The following is a 20,519-nucleotide window of genomic DNA, read 5'->3' as shown; positions in this document are numbered from 1 at the left end:
TGTTAGAATCATTGAATCATAGAATGGTTTGGGTTGGAAGGGACCTTAAAGCCTATCCAGTCCCACACCCCGCCCCAGGCAGGGCCCCCTTCCCCCAGCCCAGGGGGCTCCCAGCCCCGTCCAACCTGGCCTTGAACCCTTCCAGGGAGGGGGCAGCCACGGCTGCTCTGGGCACCCTGGGCCAGCACCTCACCACCCTCTTAGGGAAGCATTTCTTCCTTATATCTCATCTAAATCTACTCTCTGACAGTTTAAAGCTGTTACCCCTCGTCCCATCCCCACCCCCTGATCCAGAGTCCCTCCCCCCCTTCCCTGTCCCCCCTTTAAGCCCTGGGAGGCCGCTCGAAGGGCTCCCCGGAGCCTTCTCTTCTCCAGGCTGAACCCCCCAACTCTCTCAGCCCGGCCCCCCAGGGGAGCTGCTCCAGCCCCCCCAGCATATTCGTGGCCTCCTCTGGCCCCACTCGAGCAGCTCCGTGTCCTTCTGTTGTTGGGGGCCCCCGAGCTGGCCCCAGCACTGCAGGGGGGTCTCCCCAGAGCGGAGCAGAGGGGGAGAATCCCCTCCCTGGCCCTGCTGCCCCCCCTGCTCTGGCTGCAGCCCGGGGCACGGGTGGGTTCTGGGCTGCGAGTGCACGGGGCTGCCTCACGGGCAGTTTTCCCCTGACCAACCCCCCCAGTCCCTCTCCTTGGGGCTGCCCTCCAGCCGCTCCTCGCCCAGCCTGGATTTGTGCTGGGGATTGCCCTGACCCATGGGCAGGAACTTGTACTTGGTTTTGTTGAACTTCATGTGGTTCAATACCAATGTCAATACCAACACTGACCCCCGAGGAACACCACTCATCACTGCTCTCCAGTTGGACATTGAGCCATTGACCATGACACTTTGAGTTAGACCATTCAGCCAATTCCTTATCCAACGAGTGGTCCATCCATCAAACCCATGTCTCCCCAATGTAGAGTCAAGGATATTGTGCGGGACAGTGTCACATACTTTACACAAGTCCAGGTAAACAACATCAGTTGCTCTTCCCTTACCCACCAGTGCTGTAACCCCATTGCAGAAGACCACCAAATTTGTCAGGCACAATTTACCCTTAGTGAATCCACGTTGGCTGTCACCAGTCACCTCCTTATTTTCCATGTGCCCCAGCATAGATTCTGGGAGGACACTCCACACGATCTTGCCAGGCACAGAGGTGAGACTGACTGGTCTGTAGTTCCTTGCGTCTTCCTTTTTTCCCTTTTTAAAAATTGGGGTTATGTTTTCCAGTCAGCAGAAACTTCACTGGGCTGTCACGACTTCTCCAGTATAAAGGACAGTGGCTGACCACTTCATCTTCCAGTTCCCTCAGGACCTGCAGATGCATCTCATCAGGTTCCATGGACTTGTGTACCTTCAGGTTCCTTAGATGTTCTTGAATCTGATCTCATCTTACAGTGGGAGGTTCTTCATTCTCCCAGTCCCCACCTTTCCCTTCTGCAACTTGGCCAATGTGGCTGGAGCACCTGATGTTGAAGACTAAGACAAAAAAGCCATTGGGTACCTCAGCCTTCTCCCTGTTCCAGGTGACCAGGTCTCCTGCTTCCTTCTAGACAGGGCCCACATTTTCCCTGGTCTTCCTTTTACTACCACATACCTACAGAAGCTTTTTTTGTTGCCCGTGATGGCCCTGGACAGATTTAATTCTATCAGGGATTTGGACTTCTTAACTTGATCCCTGACTGCTTGGACAATTTCTCTGTATCCCTCCCAGGCTACCTGTCCTTGCTTCTACCCTCTGTAGGCTTCCTTTTCATGTTTGAGCTTGTCTAGGAACTTTTTGTTCATCCATACAGGTCTCCTGGAATTTTTGCCTGGCTTCCTCTTTGTTGGGATGCATCCCCCCTGAGCATGGAGAGGCGATCCTCGAACATTAACCAGCTTACTTGGGTCCCTCTTCCCTCCAGGGATTTATCCCATGCTTCTCTGCCAAGCAGAGCCCTGAAGAGGCCAAAGGCTGCTCTCCTGAAGTCCAGTGTAACAAGCTTGCTGTGCACCCTCCTCGCTGCCCTAAGGATCTTGAACTCCACCGTTTCATGGTCACTGCAGCCAAGGCTGCCCTTGAGCTTCCCACCAGCCCTTCCTTGTTGGTGAGAACAAGGTCCAGCACAGCACCTCTGCTTGTTGGCTCTTCTACCACTTGAAGAAGGAAGTTATCAGCAATACATTCCAGGAACCTCCTGGATTGCTTTTGCTCCACTGTGTTGTCCTTCCAACAGATATTGGGGTGGTTGAAGTCCCTCATGAGGACCAAGGCTTGTGAACATGACGCTGCTCCTATCTGTATATAGAGGGCCTCATCTACTCAGTCTTCCTGGTCAGGTGGCCTGTATCAGACCCACACTATAACGTCTCCTGTCCCTGCCATCCCTTTAATCCTGGCCCATAAGTTCTTGGTTGGATCCTCACCCATTCCCAGGTGGAGCTCCATGCACTCCAGATGGTCATCGACATAGAGGACAACCCCCCTCCTTGTCTCCCCTGCTTGTCCTTCTTACAAAGCCCATTCCCTTCTATCCCAGCACTCCAGTCATAGCAGCCATCCCACCATGTCTCTGTGATGCCAATAAGATTGCAGCCCTGCAGGTGTGCCCAGTCTCTAGCTCCTCTTGTTTATTCCCCATGCTATGTGCATTTGCATAGAGGCATCTAAGCTGTGCCACTGATGAAGCTGACTTACTGGCTGGAGTGACTGGAACTCCCTTTTTGCTGCTCTTCAGGTGCTTTCCTGATGACCTGTGATCCTGCTCTGGGCACCTATTGCTGGGACTGGCATCAAACTGGAAGGACTGGGATGGATTGAGATTCCTCATCAACAACAACTGCAGTTTAAAGACCTCTTCACCAGCCTGACAAGCCTATGACTGAAGATGTTCTTCCCAGAGCATCTTTCTTGTTGATCCAGATATTGATGGTACGGGGCAGCTTTATAAAGGTAAGATGTGAGGCCAGACTTTTCATTCTAATCGGGACCAAATTTAAGGCTGCATCTGATTTGGAGACTTCCCAGCCTGCTCCATGAAACTGTTGTTGACAGCATCTAACAATTTGGTCTCTGCATCACATCCTGCAGTAACTTAAGCCCAGTCTACATGGGGATAGCTAAAGTGCAGGATGTACAAAAGACTTTGTACTTCCAGCACTGGGGAACACTGGAGTGTATAAACACTGGAGGCAGCCTTACAAAAGAAATAAGGAAACAGCAGCTTCTTGATCTCCTTCAGAAGCAGGCTCTTCAAAGAAGAAAGCTGGCAAAGGGGCATGTGATCTCAGCTACAAGGTGTGTTTAGTTCATTTACTCAAGGCAAGGCTGAGGAATAATCCTTACCATGGACAAGTATCTTTTGAGAAGAGGATTCACAGCCTATCAGACAGGCTTGGCACAGCCTGTGAATCCATGCATGGGAAAAGGGACAGGCGTCACCCCATGTCATGTTGCTCAGAGCTCCTTTCCAGGAGCACCCTCTGCTGCTCCGCTGAGGTTTTTGAAAGGTGGGCAAGCACTAAAGGATTAAAAACAAGGGCAAAGCACCCAAATCCAAACACCTTAAGAAATTTTAGGTAGAACTTATACAGCAGTACTTCAAAACCTAAATTGCACTGATGACCGTGATCATTCCTCACTTAAGCTGCTTCTAGGTCACAGTGCAGCAGACATATTTGCAATTGGTTTTGAACGTAGTACCAAAGTAATTGTCTTATAAAAGTCCATTAAGGAGCAGTGTATCCAGAACTCCTTGGGAGGATTAAATATTGATATCACACACACACTGGTGATGTCCATTCTACAGCTTCTTCAGGCACAAATCACATCTGAAGGCACATCTAAGAAAGGTCACATAAATTATAGGCTAGAAGAGCAAATTGTCTCTTACTGAGTCTAACACAGATGTGGAGTGTCTAATACTGATGAAGATGAGCCCCACCTCTGTATTCTTGAGCAGGCTCTCTGGACACTGAAGAAGGGCAAGACATGTCATCTTAGCTCAGCACATGCCTCCAATTTGGAGCTGCTCAGCAATGGAGCTAATACACAACTACGTGCTTGGATCTCTCTATATCCACTTGCAGCATGTAAAATGAATAACAAGAAACTAATATGTCTTTTTATTATGGGACCTGTATCCTATGTATGAACACATAAGAAAAACCCATTTTTTAACAGGGCAGTCTGTAGGCACACACAAAACCACAGGGCAGTTTGCAAGAAAAAGACAACTGAGGTGTACCTCATGTCATTTAGATGTGGTAAAAAATGCATCCTGTCTAGAGTCTGGGTCAGAGACCAGAGAATTCTGTGGGGGCAGATAGTCATGATAGTCATGGATGCACTGATTTAGCTCAAATTCATTGGTACTGCAGGAGGATTCGAGAAAATAAAATGGGTGCTGCAGGGTGCAGAGTACCCACAGAACACTCCTCTAAAACAGAGCAAGTACTAAGTCCTTGGAAACCTTACAGGTCCTACAGCTCATGGAATCTCAGATAATGTATGGGACTCAACCAGAAAAGCCTTATCCCACCAGCAGAGCAGCCCTCAATATAGCCCCCTCTCCTACCCCACAGTGCAACTTTTGAGTCATTTATGCTTTCAGAGCAGACCCCACTCTCTGTTTTCAGCTCCATGGGATAGCTTCCCCGCAGATCCCAGGCATGCCCAGAAATACCTGACTTCCCCAGGCCGCACCCCAGAGGACCATCACTTCCTAGCCAAGAGCAGTTCCCAGTTCCACAGCACAGAGACCACACTGCACCGCGTAGGGCATCCCTAGGAACCACCAAGTCCAAGCCACACACCGCAGCAGGGCCAACAACCCCACAGCACCAACATCTCCTGCTGGGGCATACTCGCTCAACAAAGTTCCTCTATCCCAGTTTCCCACATGCTGGGTGAGCTCACCCCAAGCAGAGGCACTGCTGTGGCATGCTGGCCCCACGGTCTGACACCTCAGGAGTGCCACGGTCCCACACGGCACACTGCTGGAGGACACGTGGCAGCCCACCCCAGAAAACCCTGCCCCGTAAGAACAAGGCGTATGCAGAAGAGTTTCAGCATATGCATGGCACCCACAGCCCATAGCCCCCAAAGTGCTTGTGCACCCACACCCCAGGGCACCTCCACCACAGGAGCCAGGGGCCTGGGTCAGGAGAAAGCACAAGTCCCATGTGAGGCACAGTGACTCCTTCCCTAGTTACCTTCCCCGTAACATGCATGAATTTGTGCTCCTCTATTGTATAACCCTGATTTGTATCTTCCCCACAGTTATGTGTCCTTGCAGATTTAATCTTGCTGAGCATGGAAGTTGTTACCTATCCAAGATTGCACTTGGCCCATTTCTTGGTGTTTTCTAATCTTTTCCTTGTCTCAGGAAAGCTTTTTGAAGGACTCCTATGTGGCATCCCAAACACATGGTCATATCCCTTTCTCTCATCTTACACCAGGGAGTTTCTCCTTTGCACTGCTGGGATGCAGGAAAACATTGCAGCTCTACCTGAGCCTTTACAGCATCTTCTTCTCCATCAGGGTGGGTGGAGTAGCAACATCCAGAGCAATATTTCCTGGATTAAGGAAATTCTGTGTGCAGTTTGTCAGGATATAGCATCTACTCCTGGAGCCTCACGCTGAGCGTCATCCATCTGACTGAGCCCCAACAATGCTTTTCTAGCTCCGGATCCCATTGCAGCCCTCTACAACTTGATAATCTCATGCAGGAAAGGCTTTGATGAGAGGGTAATTACCTACTTGCTATCACCCTCCTGTGACCTCGCTCTGTGCTGAATGTGCTGCACTTGGTGGCAGAAATTAGAGCCTTGGTGCTCCCAGCCTCTTCACCCCTGCAGCTGATGATGAGCAAGAGAGCATTTTGGAATGAGGAAGAGCACAGCAGGAATCTTCGCAGGGTATGAGGGGATTGCATTGGGAAAGTGGAAATGCTAGCAGTAATTTTTAGGTAGCAGATCTGGTCCCAATTAACACTTAGATCAATATTCCAGGTCTTGGATGAGATCTCAGATGTCCCAAAGCTGAGAGATGACCAGATCTGAACAGTGCTTCTGCAGTGGCTCCAAAGCACAACACTGCTGTACCCATGCACAGAGCTTGCAGAAGACCTTCTTGAGCCTGGTTTCTCCCTTGATCTCCTGCCAGTGGAGTTGTCCGCATTTCTGCAAATGCAGAACAAAGCAGTTAAAACATCCCCAGCCAGCACAGCAGCAAGTCGCCCCTACGTTGCACAGCTGAAATATCCCCAGCCTGTGCAGTAGTGAACAGCCCCCTCATTGCACATGTGTGCCTGGCTCCCCAGGGCAATGCAATGGGAAAAAAAAGCAGGTAGAAATTTTCAAAAGTGATAAAGCTATTGGAAGCTTCTGGCACTGCAAAACCCAAATACTTTCCCAGAGAACCAGTGTTCCTCCCGCCTTTCCCTGGTGCTTCTCTCTGCAAAATGCCTTACGAGTGCACCGCAGGATCTTACCTAACAGATTTGAGCTCAGGCAATAACTGTAGCTGCTTCTAGGTCCTGAGGCCAAGTTTCAGTCTGAACGATGACCCAGACTGGGTGCTGTACAATGAAGCGCAACAGAGATTTGCTTTGTGCATCTTATTGTTTTCTTCCTTATGTTTTCTATTCTTTCCCCAGGAAGCCTCTTTATCTCACAGTACAGGTAATTCCTGCTTCAGCCAACAAGGATCTCTCCTGGCAGAACAGGAAAATCAGTCTCTTGTCAGCAGGGATGAAATAAATGCTCAAAAAATGTAAAAGAAAAAATTTGGAGATTATCGGAGTGCCTTTGAGTTCCACCCTGAACTTTTCTTTGGCATGTTCTACCCATGATGAAAACAGATTCTTGTTTCCTTTCAGCTGGGAGGGGAAAGGTGCTGGTTTGGTATCAGAGCGGGGCCATTGGCAGGATCACAGTGAGACTAGATTTCCCAGGCAGCAGCACATCTCTTCAAAGGTTTCTGTCGTTTTTGTCTGTGCAATGACAAATTGGCTGTGCCTATCCCAAATGCTTTTTTTTTTTCCCAAGGGTAACCCAGAAGCAACATAGAAATTATTTCCTGCAGGATGTGGAGAAGAGAGCTAAAGTGCCAAAAGAAAGTGGAAAAAGAGGAGATGGCTCAGGTGAGTGTTTATGCTATTTGAAGAGATGACTCCTTGGTACATGGAGTAAAATCCACACCCATTGCCTTTCTGCCCCTGGAGCCTGCCTGCTGCAAGCTCCTGGGTGAAGCAGCAACATCACTGCAGGGCTCAGCCACCGTGGGAAAGTCAGCGGAGCCACGGCAAGTCCTGCCGCGTGGCGAGACCCAGATGCAGGTGAGTCAGAGCCCCACCTTGCTTTGAACAGGAGGAAGCAGAGCCCGCGGAGAGGCACTCACAAAAAGGCAGAGCACGAGAGGGTGGTTCGTACCCACGGGGGCCCCCAGGAATCCATCCCCACTCCCGGGCACTGCAGCCTGTAAAGCTGCAAGGAAAACAGGGATGAAGCCGTGTGCTGAATTAACCAGCGTGGCAGCCGGTGGGATGACAAGAATAGATGGAGGAGTTTTTCCTCCAGAGACTGAAGCGTACCAGGGAAAGACTGACAATGACTGGCAGGTCTCCAGCAGGCAAGAAGGGAACGGGATGAGCCGTCACCATTACTCATGGGCAGGTAGCTAACTGCTCAGCTTTGCCTTGGGAAGGGTCAGAGCCCAGTGCTGAAAGAGCCGAGACCATGGTATGTGGAAATATCTTCTCAATGAAGATATCTGCTCTAAGCCGTGTCCTTGCCACTGCCCTCCTGCCACGGACCACATCCCTGCAGGGGGAAGTGCCAGCATGAACAGGCTATGCAATCCCCAGAATCCAAGGCTGGGGCTTTGATCCACACAACTCTCCCAATGTCTGGCAGAGGGATGGACCATTTTGACCTCCACCCTGAGCCGGGGGCACAGGAGTCATGGTGGGGGGACACGTGCAATGCCATGCAGCCCCATGACTGTGCTGAGGACAGGGTTGTGAGTGTGATCCAGCAGCAGCAGTGCTGCAGGAATCTTCCATAAACTCTCCAAAGGGGAATGCAGCCTTCCTGGGAGTGGTTCAAGGGCAGCACCTCCGTGACCACCAGTGCAAAGCCGGACTGCTCCCCACAGCAGCACCTGTGTGGCACAACTTGAGGCCAAACCCTGCGGAGGAGCCAGGCCAAAATAGGTGGTGTCTTCAGGTTTCATTTGTCAAGATGCTGCAGGGGCAATCCCTGTGTAAGAGCACTGTGGTTCTTTCTATCCATGCTGACAGACGTGCCACTGGGCTTCTCCTCCTTCCCAGAATGATCGGGAACATGAGGATCCCCTGCCCAGACTGTTGTCACCACCCTGTCACCTTCCTTTGGGACCAGAGAAAGCAGAGGATCTCAGTACAAGCAGACACCAGTGCTGGCACCATGACTGTCTCTCTAAGGCTCCATCCTGAGTAGGATGTGGACCTCCTCACTTTCTCTTTCAACATCTTAGGCCCAGCTGGGTGAGTTTATCTCATTTACAGTTGCATATTTTGACCCTTGAGTGTCTGTTCTGCTGGATTTTGAGAGTCCCAGGCCACTAACATGTGGTCCCTGCCTCGCTGCTTCGCTGGCTTCACAGCAGTCTGTAGGCGCAGCAGACCAGGAGTCCTGGGGAGCTTGCCGTGCCTCTTCCTTCCCAGAAACCATGGCACAAAACTCCTTACATAACCTCAGGTGCTTTGAGATAGCCCCGGATACTTGCTGGCTGCTAGAAGGGCTCAGCACTCAGGTTGCACATCACTGACCCAGGTTGCACATCACTGACCAGGAATCTGCCTCCAGCACAGAGCTTGTGCTGTGTCTGTGGGAGAGAGCCCAAAATCTGAGCCTTCGTGTCTGAACCCAGACCCTTGCTTTCAGCATACTGCAGAGCAACCAGCCTATTGGCTTCAGGCAGACCTTGGCACCGACTAAAACCAGACTACACATTCAGGGCCTTAAATTTCACTCACCAGGGAAGGGCTGTCCAAAGCCAGCTGTGATTTTGCATTATCCTCTGTTCTAAGGTGCAAAACTGAAATGTTTTAATTGGACCCTGAGATTTTCAAAAAGGATGAGTGAATTCAGAGGATTCAGATGCTCACATGTTTTTAAAGACATCTTGTGGGTCTCCAGGTGTAATTTGTGCAACACAAATTTGCCAGCAGTGATAGCAGTGGTGATGCAGCAAGGGGCACCCGGTGTGAGGCCACCAGCAGTGTGGAAGGGGAGGATCTACCATCGCTTCCCCTCCCCTCTAGCTATGGCCAGCTATTATTTGCCAACAACTACCTGTCTTCTCAGTTGCACGGCTTTGCAGGGCTTGCAGGACAGCTTGCTTGTATTTTGCGTTTTTTCTTTGTTTTTGTTTTGTTTTGTTTTTTGTTGTTGTTGTTGTTTTTTTAAGCTGCCAAACACCAGCTCTCCATAAACTGAGCTAAGCAACCACATCTAAAAAACTTGCCCTATCACCCTGGCCTTTATTGCTCATTCCCTGTACAGAGTCTGCCCAGCATGTGGTTGACCCCATCGGCAGACAGAGATGGAAGGAGGAGCAAATTAATAATTTTCTATTTCCACTGCTGATTAAGGAAGTCCAGATTAAGATAAGCGATGCTCAGACATAGCTAGGTGGCTGAACCTCACCCTTTGTCTTTTGTGAGTGCACATACACAGAAACACCCACTCTAATACTATATTGCAAAGAGACAATTTTCCTTCTAGGATGTCAGACCAGCTCTACTCTGGCAGGATGGGATGGTAAACAACACATTTCTTGTGTCTTTCTGACATGAGCGTGAAACTAGTGTCAGACCAACAAAGAGGGTGAAACCAGGCAGAAGATTTTTAATATTCCTGGAACCTCACGCTGCACCCATGGGGCACCTACAATTACAGTGTTCTCAATTCTCATCTTTCCATCACCACTTCTCTGAAAATTCCAGATATCCCAAAGTCATTAAGCTACCTATAACGTTCACTTTCCTTTATTTCCAAGCAAAAGTCTACAGAGAAAAGCTTGACGTGCTCAGCACCGCCCATGTGCTGGAGGGTAATGCATCTTTATGGTCAGGATTAAGAGGATTTCACTGTAAATAGCTGGGCTCTATGGCTCATGTTCACAGCTTGGTTCAGTTTACTCATTCTTGGATGGAAACCCTTCTAACTGGATTTCCTTTGCAATTTGTATCTGCTTTTCACAGTATCTTGTTGGACATAAGGCAATGCAAAGAAAGGCTGGGTGACAAAGCAAGCCTTATCTGATTGCCCAGCCTTGCCTTTTCTGGTCGTGCTCTGACCCAACAGTGAAGTGAGAGCTGGAAATTGTATAACTGGTGTCAGTAGCCTGCAAAGGCAATGAAAATGGGACATCTTATTCCCCAAATGGGGATGACATTAATTCATCATTTGTGTCCAGCAACACAAGGAAACAAGACTCAGATCATGGACTTTTACTAAGGTGAGTGCTGGAAGTCTGGCTGCTCAGCAAGGGGAGATGCTATCAGGTGAAACCTGAAGTTAGGAAGCGAGTGCCCAGTGAAAGCAGTTAGGTATTTAATTTACATTTGTGTCATGGAAGATCTCTCACGTGTGCGTTTTTGTGTGTGCAGGCACACACACGTGCTTGAGGGATGAGGCTCATTTCTCAGTCTGGCCCTTTCCCACAGACCTAGAGCTTGTGATATTGTTGGACCACATTCACGTTGAGCTGGACACTCAGGCTGGAGGTCTGAAAGGCAATCAGGGCAGCCCACATGTAATCTTTCACTAAGAAACAGATGAATATTTATGCTCAGAGATGGTCCTGAATTCAATAAGAGGCTCAGTTTTGCATGTGAGGCCATTGCAATGGGGCCACAGGGCCAAAAGAGTTCAAGCACTCAATTATAAGGCACATTCCCTTGCAGCAGGCCACATCACTGCACACACCAGCTTTTGAAATGCCTCTGGCAAGATCCCCAAATTGCCAGATACACAACTAGTGAGCAGCTATGTAGACAGAGCTGTTATATCCACTATACTCCACAGGGCATGGCAGCTGTCTGGCCAGCACGTCCTTTTCAGACACAGAAATAATACTTTTAATATCACTACTTCTCTTTGAACGTAACCAGACACACATGAGCTGTTTTGTGCAGACAGATGCTAATTCATCTCATTCACAACCTTCTGGGCTATTTAATTTTAGTCCTCTCTATAAAGATTTCCAGTTCTCAGATGCTGAACTTGACCCCTAATACACCCACATCAGGGTATAAATTATCAAAAAGTCCACTGGTCTCATCCTCCCCTTTCAAATCCAAATGGAAACTAGTAGGAAGAAGATTGAAATTAATGGTCCGAATTCCAAATTTCCAGGTGTTCTGTCAGGGTAAAGCTAAATCTTAGAGTCACTGCCAATTACCCGTGTAGTGATGCTAAAACACCCTATTCCGCCTGGCTGGTGTTAAGGAGCTTTAGTCTAATGAGGAACTGAGCTCTGGCAAATAGCTGTACTGAAATAAGGACAGAACTGGGCGTGTGGACAATTCGTATTTTAGTGCTGTTAAGCATCTTAGGTGAGCCTGGACTTCATTGCTCTGTCACAAAAAAAAAGATTGCAGATAATGAGCTAATAACACTTCACTTTCCCAGCCTGCTTTGCGTCTTCAAAGTGCTCCACAAGAACAAACTAATTAACTGTCCAGAGCAGAAGCTCATGACTAAGAGCTGAGAAACCATGTGAGTCAATCCACTTGCAACAGCTCTTTGCAGATTTCAGTAAAAACTCATTTTGGAGGAAGGTCTGTTTACTGACCTGACTGGTCACACCAATCCCCGGCCACATTCCAGGGGTGTGAGCGGGGCGGACAGACCCAGCCCAGGAGAAGCCCCACCAACTTCAAAAGAGCAACACCTCGACAGGAATGCCCCAAAACCAACCATGTGGCTTCCTCCTTTTAATTTGCACACACACTCAGTGCGAGTTGAAACTGCTGAGCTAACAGTCCCTCTGCAAACCTCCACGAAATGAGGGTGCATCTTGCTCCGCATGGGAAGACTTTCTTTGCAAACAGCCTTTTTCCAATACCTTAATTCAGAAAGAACACACCGTACCGGGGTCTGCCAGTGGAGAATTAGCTTTCCTTAATGTAACCTTGGGCGCTACGAACCTGGTCTTGGAGCTGTGTCTCCAGCTTGAGGAGCTGTCTTGAAGTCCCAGCTCTCTTATTCCTTGCTTTGGGCAAATTATTAAGCTTCCGCAAGAATGTGACTTCTCTTGCAGGTCCTTGGCTTTTGGGAAATGTGAATTCAGGAACCCAGCCCTACAAAAGAATTTAGACATTTCAGGCCAAGAATTTTGTCTTGGAAACTCCTACCTAGATGTGTATATTTCCACCAGGAAACATCCCTGGTCTGCCTCTGAGGCAGAACCTCTAAATGACAGACCAAATTAAACCCAGTTTCCCCAGATCCTCAGCAAAATTCAGTCCACAGGTTGTGGCAGACTGCTGGGGCAAAAATGTAACTGTGGGGCTTATTAAAAGGTAGGTGCCTTTCCAAGGGATACACCAAATCCCAGGACACACTTCAGGGATGCCAGCCACCATCTCACAAGACCTCCGTCCCAGGGATGCTGAGATTTCAACGAACAACCCCCCGGCTGTAGCGTGAGCATCCATCCCACCCAGTGTGCAGGCTGCTGAGGACAGTGCTATGAGGTACTTGCTGCCCCCTTGCCTTGTCTAAGGCATTAGAAACCCTGATTCAGAACTGAAACTTCCGATAAAAGATTCAGGTGCCTTAGAGAAACCTTTCTGCAGCTGTAAACCCCACATCTGTGAGGCAGTTCTGGAGGGACAAATGCTTTTCCACAGAGCATGTGGCCTGATTTCCAAAATATCTGTCTTGGGACACTGAGATCTGGGAAAAAAAAAAAAATCCACAGTGGAGTTTTGTGCCTATGAGAGCCTGTGTCTTCGTGAAATATCCAGGGTTGCTCTTTATGCTGTACCCCATCTGCGTGGAGCCACCCACAGCTGGGGCTCATAGCAGACAGTGATTTCTCTCCCTTTGTTCCTCACCTGGTTCATGGGCAGAAGCTTTGGGGACTTTTTCATCGCTTTTCCTTCTTCTCAAACGAGAAATTCTTCCTTCTGAGTATTTTATCAGCTTATGTGCCAGTAGTTTGTCCTGCCCTTACCCAAGGGCCTCCAAGCTGCAATTTTTCTGCAGCTGCCAAGAAATGCCAACAATTTCCAGAATCCTTTAGTTATTCTTCCTTCACAATGATGATGTTTGGACGGCTGTAGTTAATCACAGGGCTCAGGAACTTATGGGGCTAATTGCCCCATTAAGCAAATAACCAGGAGCTGGTTCCCATCCTGCTGCAGTGTGCTTCTTCCAGCCAGGACCCTGTCTCCTTGGCTTTGCCCTGCCAGGTCACACAACACTGAATCACCCTCTGGAGATACCTATCTCTGTCCACTGCCAGGAGAGACCTGGAATTGAAATCAGGCCATGAGAACATCTGTTAAGTGTTGCTGTGAGCTGGGATGAATCTGGACCTGCGGTGCCTAATTTACTCCGTGTGGCTAGAGGAGCAGAAGGTTAAGACCTGGCTGGAGCTGACGGTCTCCAGGGATCCTACAGATGCATCTGGAGCCAAGCAATGCTGAGATCTCCTCCACACTCTGGCTGCTCCCCCGTGGAGCCCTTAGTACAAGCAACCCAACTTGGCAGCCATAGAGGATGTGCTCTGGGCAGCAAGGCCGGTGCTGGGGACCTCCATGAGATGCTCAGCCTAAGGGGGGAGACCTGTGCTCCTGCTGGGGCCCTTGGGGGCCTCTTCCAGCACCCAGAAATGCTTCTTCGTCTTTGCCAGGATGATTCTGCTTGTAATTATTTCAGAGCGTATGAAACACTGGCCTGGACAAAATCTCTGAGATGGAATACCTCCCAAAGCAAAATGTTCCTTTTCCAAAATATGTTGGTCCAAAAAATCAGCAGAATTTGAGAATTGCAGAACTTGGCTGAATTTCACATTCATATTTTAAGGTGTGGCATGGCACACAGTTAATACACTGACAGGTCATAGTATAGCACTGCAACACCACCTGAAAAGTTACAATAATTGCTCTATTTTTACAGCTAATCAACAGCATCTGGTTCACAGTGAAAGATCAAAGTGTTGCCCTGGATCAAAGTGTTCCATCTTTGTCATGATATCAAAGTTAGATTTATTGCTCTGCAAAGGCACAACTGTGTTTGTTTACAGGTGCAGATAAAAGGCATGAGCAGCTCACAATGCTTCCAAAACCAGGAGAGCACCATCAATAGAGTAATTTCAGTATTGCACTGTGCCACAATCTAACACATCAGCTGTAGTGTGTAGCACTGGAATAACAAACCAACGTCATAGAGTACTGAATGCTGCAGCTCAGCTGGGGTTGAAAGCCAGAACTCAAAGCAATGCTCCTATCAAACTGAGGAGGGAGGCTATTGAATCTTCCACCTCCCCAGCAAGTGCTGTAATCTCTGAGCTGTTAGATAAGGGATATATTGCCTTCCTCTGATGCTCTTCCTCCCTCCTCTGTGTCTTTTGTTTAAGGCTCAGCCTCAGAGGCAAGCTGGTCAAAAACCCATCTGCTTTGTGCAGGTGCCGAGCTACTCAGCAGCATCAGGCTTCATCAGCATGAAGTCCAGCAGCTGCAGTGAGCAGGCTGGTAGCAAGTAGCAGGCAGGGATTAGGCAGGCATGGTGGCATCTTGGGGTAGGGACCAGGCATCCCCAGGCACTCCTGGATCTGGTGGTGCACTTAAATAATCTGCAGCACACCAGCTTTTTGCATATTTATTTCACACAGGAAGACATACAGAGAGAATTGCTGTGTAATGAGGATTTTCCCAGGCACAGGTCGTGCCAGGTCTGAAGGCAAAGACTGCAAATTCACACTTCAGCGGGTATTTCCATCTCTTTCAATTTCCAACAGGCCCAAATTGGAGCTTCTCAGGAACAGGACGCATACCGTGTGCTGGGTTCACGCAGTGAGAGTAGGGGGTGCAGGGCCTTGCTCTTGGAAAAGGTGACAGTGCTTTGTGAACAGAATCACATTCCTCATTACAGGTGCTCACAACTGGGTCTTTGACCATCAACAGGCTTAGGACCTGAGCGCTGCCGCCTGAGAGAATAAAACTAAAGCTCAGCATTGCATCCATATCTCCTTCAGACCACCCCACCTGCTCCCCCAGTGAGGCTGGTCGGGTGCACTCAGGCTCCTCTGGTCCAGCTCCCTGCTGCCAGCGCAGCTCCTGAGCCCTCTCCTTCCTCTGCTGCAGCACTGACTCAGGTGGCTGTAAATGAATGATACCCTAAAATACATCATCTGCTGTTGGGTGCCCACGTCCTGGTGCAGCCCATCCACCAGCAATGCCACGGGGAGGGGGTGCCCCGGGCACAATTCCTCTGCACCTGTTGCTGCTGTTTCACCTTCCTCTGGAGATGCGTTGCAGGATCCAGCACAGCAAGCTTTGTGTGTGCGTATGCATACAAGTACCCGTGACTGTGTCTGCATGTGTGTGCATGTGTGCATGTGCACACGTGTCTGGGACTCTGCGTGTGCATATGTGTGTGTGTTTGTATGCCCTGGAGCACACAATCCCCTTCCTCTGCAGATAGAAAGGCTGCAGGAGAGTAGCAGAGACAAAATATTCTGAAGACTCCCAGTCTCAAAGCTGCAGACATGGGGCTCTAAGATCTACCTGCTATGGGTTTACCCAGAGATGATACTATGGGGGACACTGCTAAAGCCTTTGGCTTTTGTCTCACAGCTTGCTGTTTGCTGCAGAGCTTTGTGCACCAGCTAAGTATGGGTGAGTTTGGTCTCCCTGTGCCCTTTGGGAGGGGAGATGGGTCAGGATCTGTGCAGCTGAGGCCGATGGAGACGTGCAGGAGTGGGAACAATTCCCTCCAGTGCTCCAAACCTCCTTGAGATCCATGCCATCCCCTGACCCGGGCACTGCTCATGGCTGCCAGAGCCGCCTCTGCAGGGGTTGCTGCAAACCGTCGCAGCAGCTTTGGTGCTCAGCACCACTTCAGGTCAGGGCATATGGTGCAGAACCACCTTTGCCAATCATGGACCTTATGGATCTGCTGATGGTCAAAAGGCTGATCCCAGCTCCCATTAGTTCTCAGCACCTCAGTGCTCCTGCCAGTGGTTGCTGCCCTGCACTGAAGAAGCTCATAGTTTACACGTAGGACTTCAGCTGAAACCTGGGCATGAGAGCACATGCAAAAGTAATGATTCAGACATCAGCAGGAAGCTTATTTTCCTTCCACTAAGCACCAATAAAACGCTGCTTCCAGACAACAGCTAAAGCCTCTTCCTTTCCATTCCAGAGCATTGTTGCCTGCTTTGTCAGCAGGACTTGTCTCATGAACACGGGTCATTGCGTAGATGCTAAACTGTGCCTGCGGTGCATTAAAGACTTCATTGATGATTTAACACATCTGTGGAATCAGCATAAACCATGGGTGACTTTAACCAGTTAAAGGCGATTAATTGATACCTATGAATTAGCTGCTATAGGCAGTGATTTACAGGGCTGAGACATTAAATGAAACTTAAGGTTTTATAAGGCATTTAAAAATAATCATAAAAAACTTGCAAACATCAGATGCTTGCATGAACAAATGGACCTGCCCTGCAGGAGAGTGTGCCGAGGAGGGTCACGGCACAGCGATATGATGGCTTGGGACTCTGAAGATGAGAGCTCCAGGTCTGGAAGGTGTTTCAAATTTGACATTTACATCCTTTTTCTCTCTTTTAAAATACAGCCTGTTGTTAGACCTGACCTGCAAAAAAAAATCAGATGTTATACTGCTTCACTTCTGCAGTTTTTTGTTGCCATTTGGCCTTGGTTTGAGCTTGAGGCTGGACACCCCTGTACTTCACCTGGGGACAGGGGCACCATGGATCAAGCGCGACGTGGCCGCGCTGTGCCCGAGTCCGAGGTTCACGGCTGGTGAAAGCGGTGAACCCCACACCATGCTCTGAGGGACGGGCAATGCCCGCGCCCTGGAGCAACAGCATCCACTACCATCTGCTTCGTGCTCCACAGAGCTGTGCTGCCCGTCAACACCCTGGACGTCACTCGAAAAACTTACCCCAGGGTGGGCTGTGCCAGGGCAGTGGGGGCTCTGTGTGTGTCGTGGTTTGGGCCTGGTTGGGAGCCAACCCCCGCAGGGGGTCACCCTCCCTTCCCCCTCCCCACCTGGGAATGGGGGGAGGGAATTAGAGGGGGGAAGGGAGACTCGCAGGCTGAGATAGGAACAGTTTAATAATGGCAATAAAATGAGAACAATGACGATGATGGGGAAAAAAGAAGAAATATATAAACAGGCGATGTACAGCGTAATTGCTCCCCACCCGCTGACCAATATCCAGCCCGTTCCCGGCCAGCGACCCCGAGATACCAAGAGCCCACAATCGCAATCCTGGAAGCGAGAGACAGAGCTCCTTCCCCACCACCCCTCCTCTATATAGTGAGCATGACGTGCCATGATATGGAATATTTCACTGGCCAGTTTGGGTCTGGTGCTCTGTCCGTGCTCCCTCCCTGCTCCCTGTGCCCTTGCGCACGGGCAGGACATGGGGAGTCGGAGAGTCCTTGAAGTCTCGGTAGCAGCTGAAAACATCAGTGTGCTGTCAGCATCCTTCTCATACCAAACCCAAAGCTAAAGCCAAAACACAGCACTCATCTAGTCCCTGAAAAGGAATATTAACTCTATTTCAGCCCAAACCAAGACAGTGGGCCAGCCAGGATCTGCTGCTGACACGGGAGTTGGTGTGTATGTTACCCTGCGGGTGCTGCCACCCCCTCCCCAGCCCCAGAGGACTCAAGTGCCTCATCCTGCCCCTGGAAACACGGGCACTGGCTCCCAAGGGAGCAAAGCAGGAGGTGCAGAGCAGCCCACACACACTGTACTTGCCCGGCGCCTTGGGCAGGCTCCGTCCTCCTGGCACACACCCCCACAGCCCCTGCCCTGGCCCCCCCTTTCTCCTCCACACTCTGTTCTTGCTCACACTCAGTCCACAGGGCCAGTCCCCCCCGCCCCGAGTTGTGCCTGATGGGGGAAGCAACATTCCAACATCTCCAAGGCCGGGGTGAGGTGATCCTTCACCATGTGCCTCGCTGGATGGTGCCAGCGAGAGGCTCCACAGCCCCGTCTGGTGAGACTCCCTGGGCCCCGGCAGCATTTCAGCTTCAAGAGCTGCCGCTCCGTTGTCCCGCAAGACCACTGCAGCTACATCATGGATCAGAATGCTGGTAGCCTGGGCACATGCATCACCCTGGCTCCTTGGGATGTACATTGGCCAGGTGGCCCCAGGACAACTATCACAGAATCTCCTGTGCTGCCCAGAGCATCCTTGGTTAACGTGACCTGATCAAAGACATAAGCAGGCTCTTTGTATCTGCAACATTAGCGGCAGGACCAAGCTCTTCAATATCTGTATTTCAGCCTGGCTTTGACTCTGAGAGTAGTCCTGGGTTTTGAGTGTGCTTTACACACAGCTCTGTGTTAGCACAGTCACAGCCCAAAACATCAGGTCAACATTTTGCCAGCACTTTCTGGGAAAAAAAAAGAGCACTTTGGCATGGATTTGCATCAACAGACCATGAGGTGCACGTCTTTGTGAGACCTGGGCACAGGACTGCTGAGGTCTGGGCTCATGCAGTAGTGCTGGGACACTCATGCTGAACGCTGGAGGAGGACGCTGGAAACAGCCTCTGGAGCTTTGAACTCTCGCCAGGACACTGGCACCACTTTGGGGAGGGCCAGAGGCCTCCTGTGTCGGATTGGGCTGTAGGACACAAGCCCTGCATTGCACCCAGCAGCACACACGCCTCACTGCGGCACCTGCTGCAGAGCCAAGAGGATGCCGGCACCCTGACTGCACAGACTGTGTGGGACTGTCTTGGTTTGGGCATCAGTGTGCTATCAGCATTCTTCCCATACCAAACCCAAAGCTAAATCCAAAACACAGCACTCATCTAGTCCCTGGAAGGGAATATTAACTCTATTTCAGCCCAAACCAAGACAGGGACAGGGCCTGATCCCTGCCCGGTGCACTGGCAGAACTGCGCTTGGGCAGACACTGTTTCCACGTGCTGTGCTCGAGTGGTGCTGCACAAGGGACTGCTCCTCAAAGGGCCACAGCAAGGAGGCTGTTTGCATGCTATGGCAGAAGATGCCGTTCCTCTGCAGTGTGCTGGAGGATGCCACACCTCATAGCTCCCGGGAAGATGCCCTGATAGGGAAGGGCAGAGCTCTCTACCCCTCATACCATGCTCCAGAGGACGCTGGTGCTTTGATCTGGCATCCAGAGGTCCTTCTGCCCATGGGGACATTGAGACCACACAGCAGTGCTGCAGGGCACTAGTACACTGCACATCCCTACAACAACATGGCATTGTGAGGTTGTTAGCACCCTCCACAACACCTCCAAATGCCACTGCCGGGGTCCCTCACTCTGCAATGCGCAGCAGCGTGGCCAGTCCCTGGCCTGCTGTGCTAACCTAAGACTCATCCCCTTGCAAAACGCACGGTATGCATAGCAGGATGGGGACAACACGCCTGCACATCAGAGCTGCTCACCAGCGCCCGGCACCCCGCGCTGTGCTCCGGCAAACCTCGACACAACGTGCTGTGCCGTTGTGTGTCCTGTGGGAAAATGGAGCGGCAGCTCTTGAAGCTGAAATGCTGCCCCTGCAACACTTGAGGTGATGCCAGCACCCTGCAAGACCCCAGAGAAGACCCCAGAGCGCTCTGCCATCTCCCAGAGGATTTCTGCATCCTGCACGGCACTCTGCCGTGCCCGAGCTCGGCAGCAGCCCACTCACAGTGCAAAGCCACAGACACCAGTGGGAGAGGGAGCAGGGGAGGGTCGGTGGCAGGGCTGGGCGCTGACTCAGCGGTTCTGGCACGGGCTGTGCCACCGAGCACCGGGCGCAGGGAGGGAGGTGCTGGGCGGGGAGGGAGAGCGCAGGTTTCGGCCCCGGCGCGCAGGGAGCCGGGCTGGCGGGGGGCCAGCGCGCTGCCAAGACAGGCAGCGCTGTGGGAAGCAGGGAGTGCCCCTGTACCCCCACCCTGGGCGCTGCCAGCCCCGCAGGGACGGGCAGAGCGGCTGCAGTGCCTCTGTGCAGCGCCAGGCACCAGCACTGGCAGGGCTCTGCCTTTGCCTGCCAGAAAGGTTTTGAGGGTGGACCTTCAGAGCCTGGGAAAAGGGGATGTTTTTCCAAAGCCAGAAGTATCTTTCTGCCACGAGTGCTCCTCTCTGCTGGGGCCATGCATCAGGCAGGGTGGAAATGTCACTTGCCCGACCTTCACTCAACCGCCCTCCAGGTATTTCATGTCCCAGCACTGCCACCCTCCCCAGCTCTCCCCTTTTGTCCCAGTAAGGGATCACGTT

The sequence above is a fragment of the Tyto alba genome, unplaced genomic scaffold (genome assembly GCF_018691265.1).
Source record: "Tyto alba isolate M040663 unplaced genomic scaffold, T.alba_DEE_v4.0 Super-Scaffold_30, whole genome shotgun sequence".
Taxonomy (NCBI): Eukaryota; Metazoa; Chordata; class Aves; order Strigiformes; family Tytonidae; genus Tyto; species Tyto alba.
The sequence above is the reverse complement of the archived record's forward strand: the minus strand, read 5'-3'. Positions refer to the sequence as shown.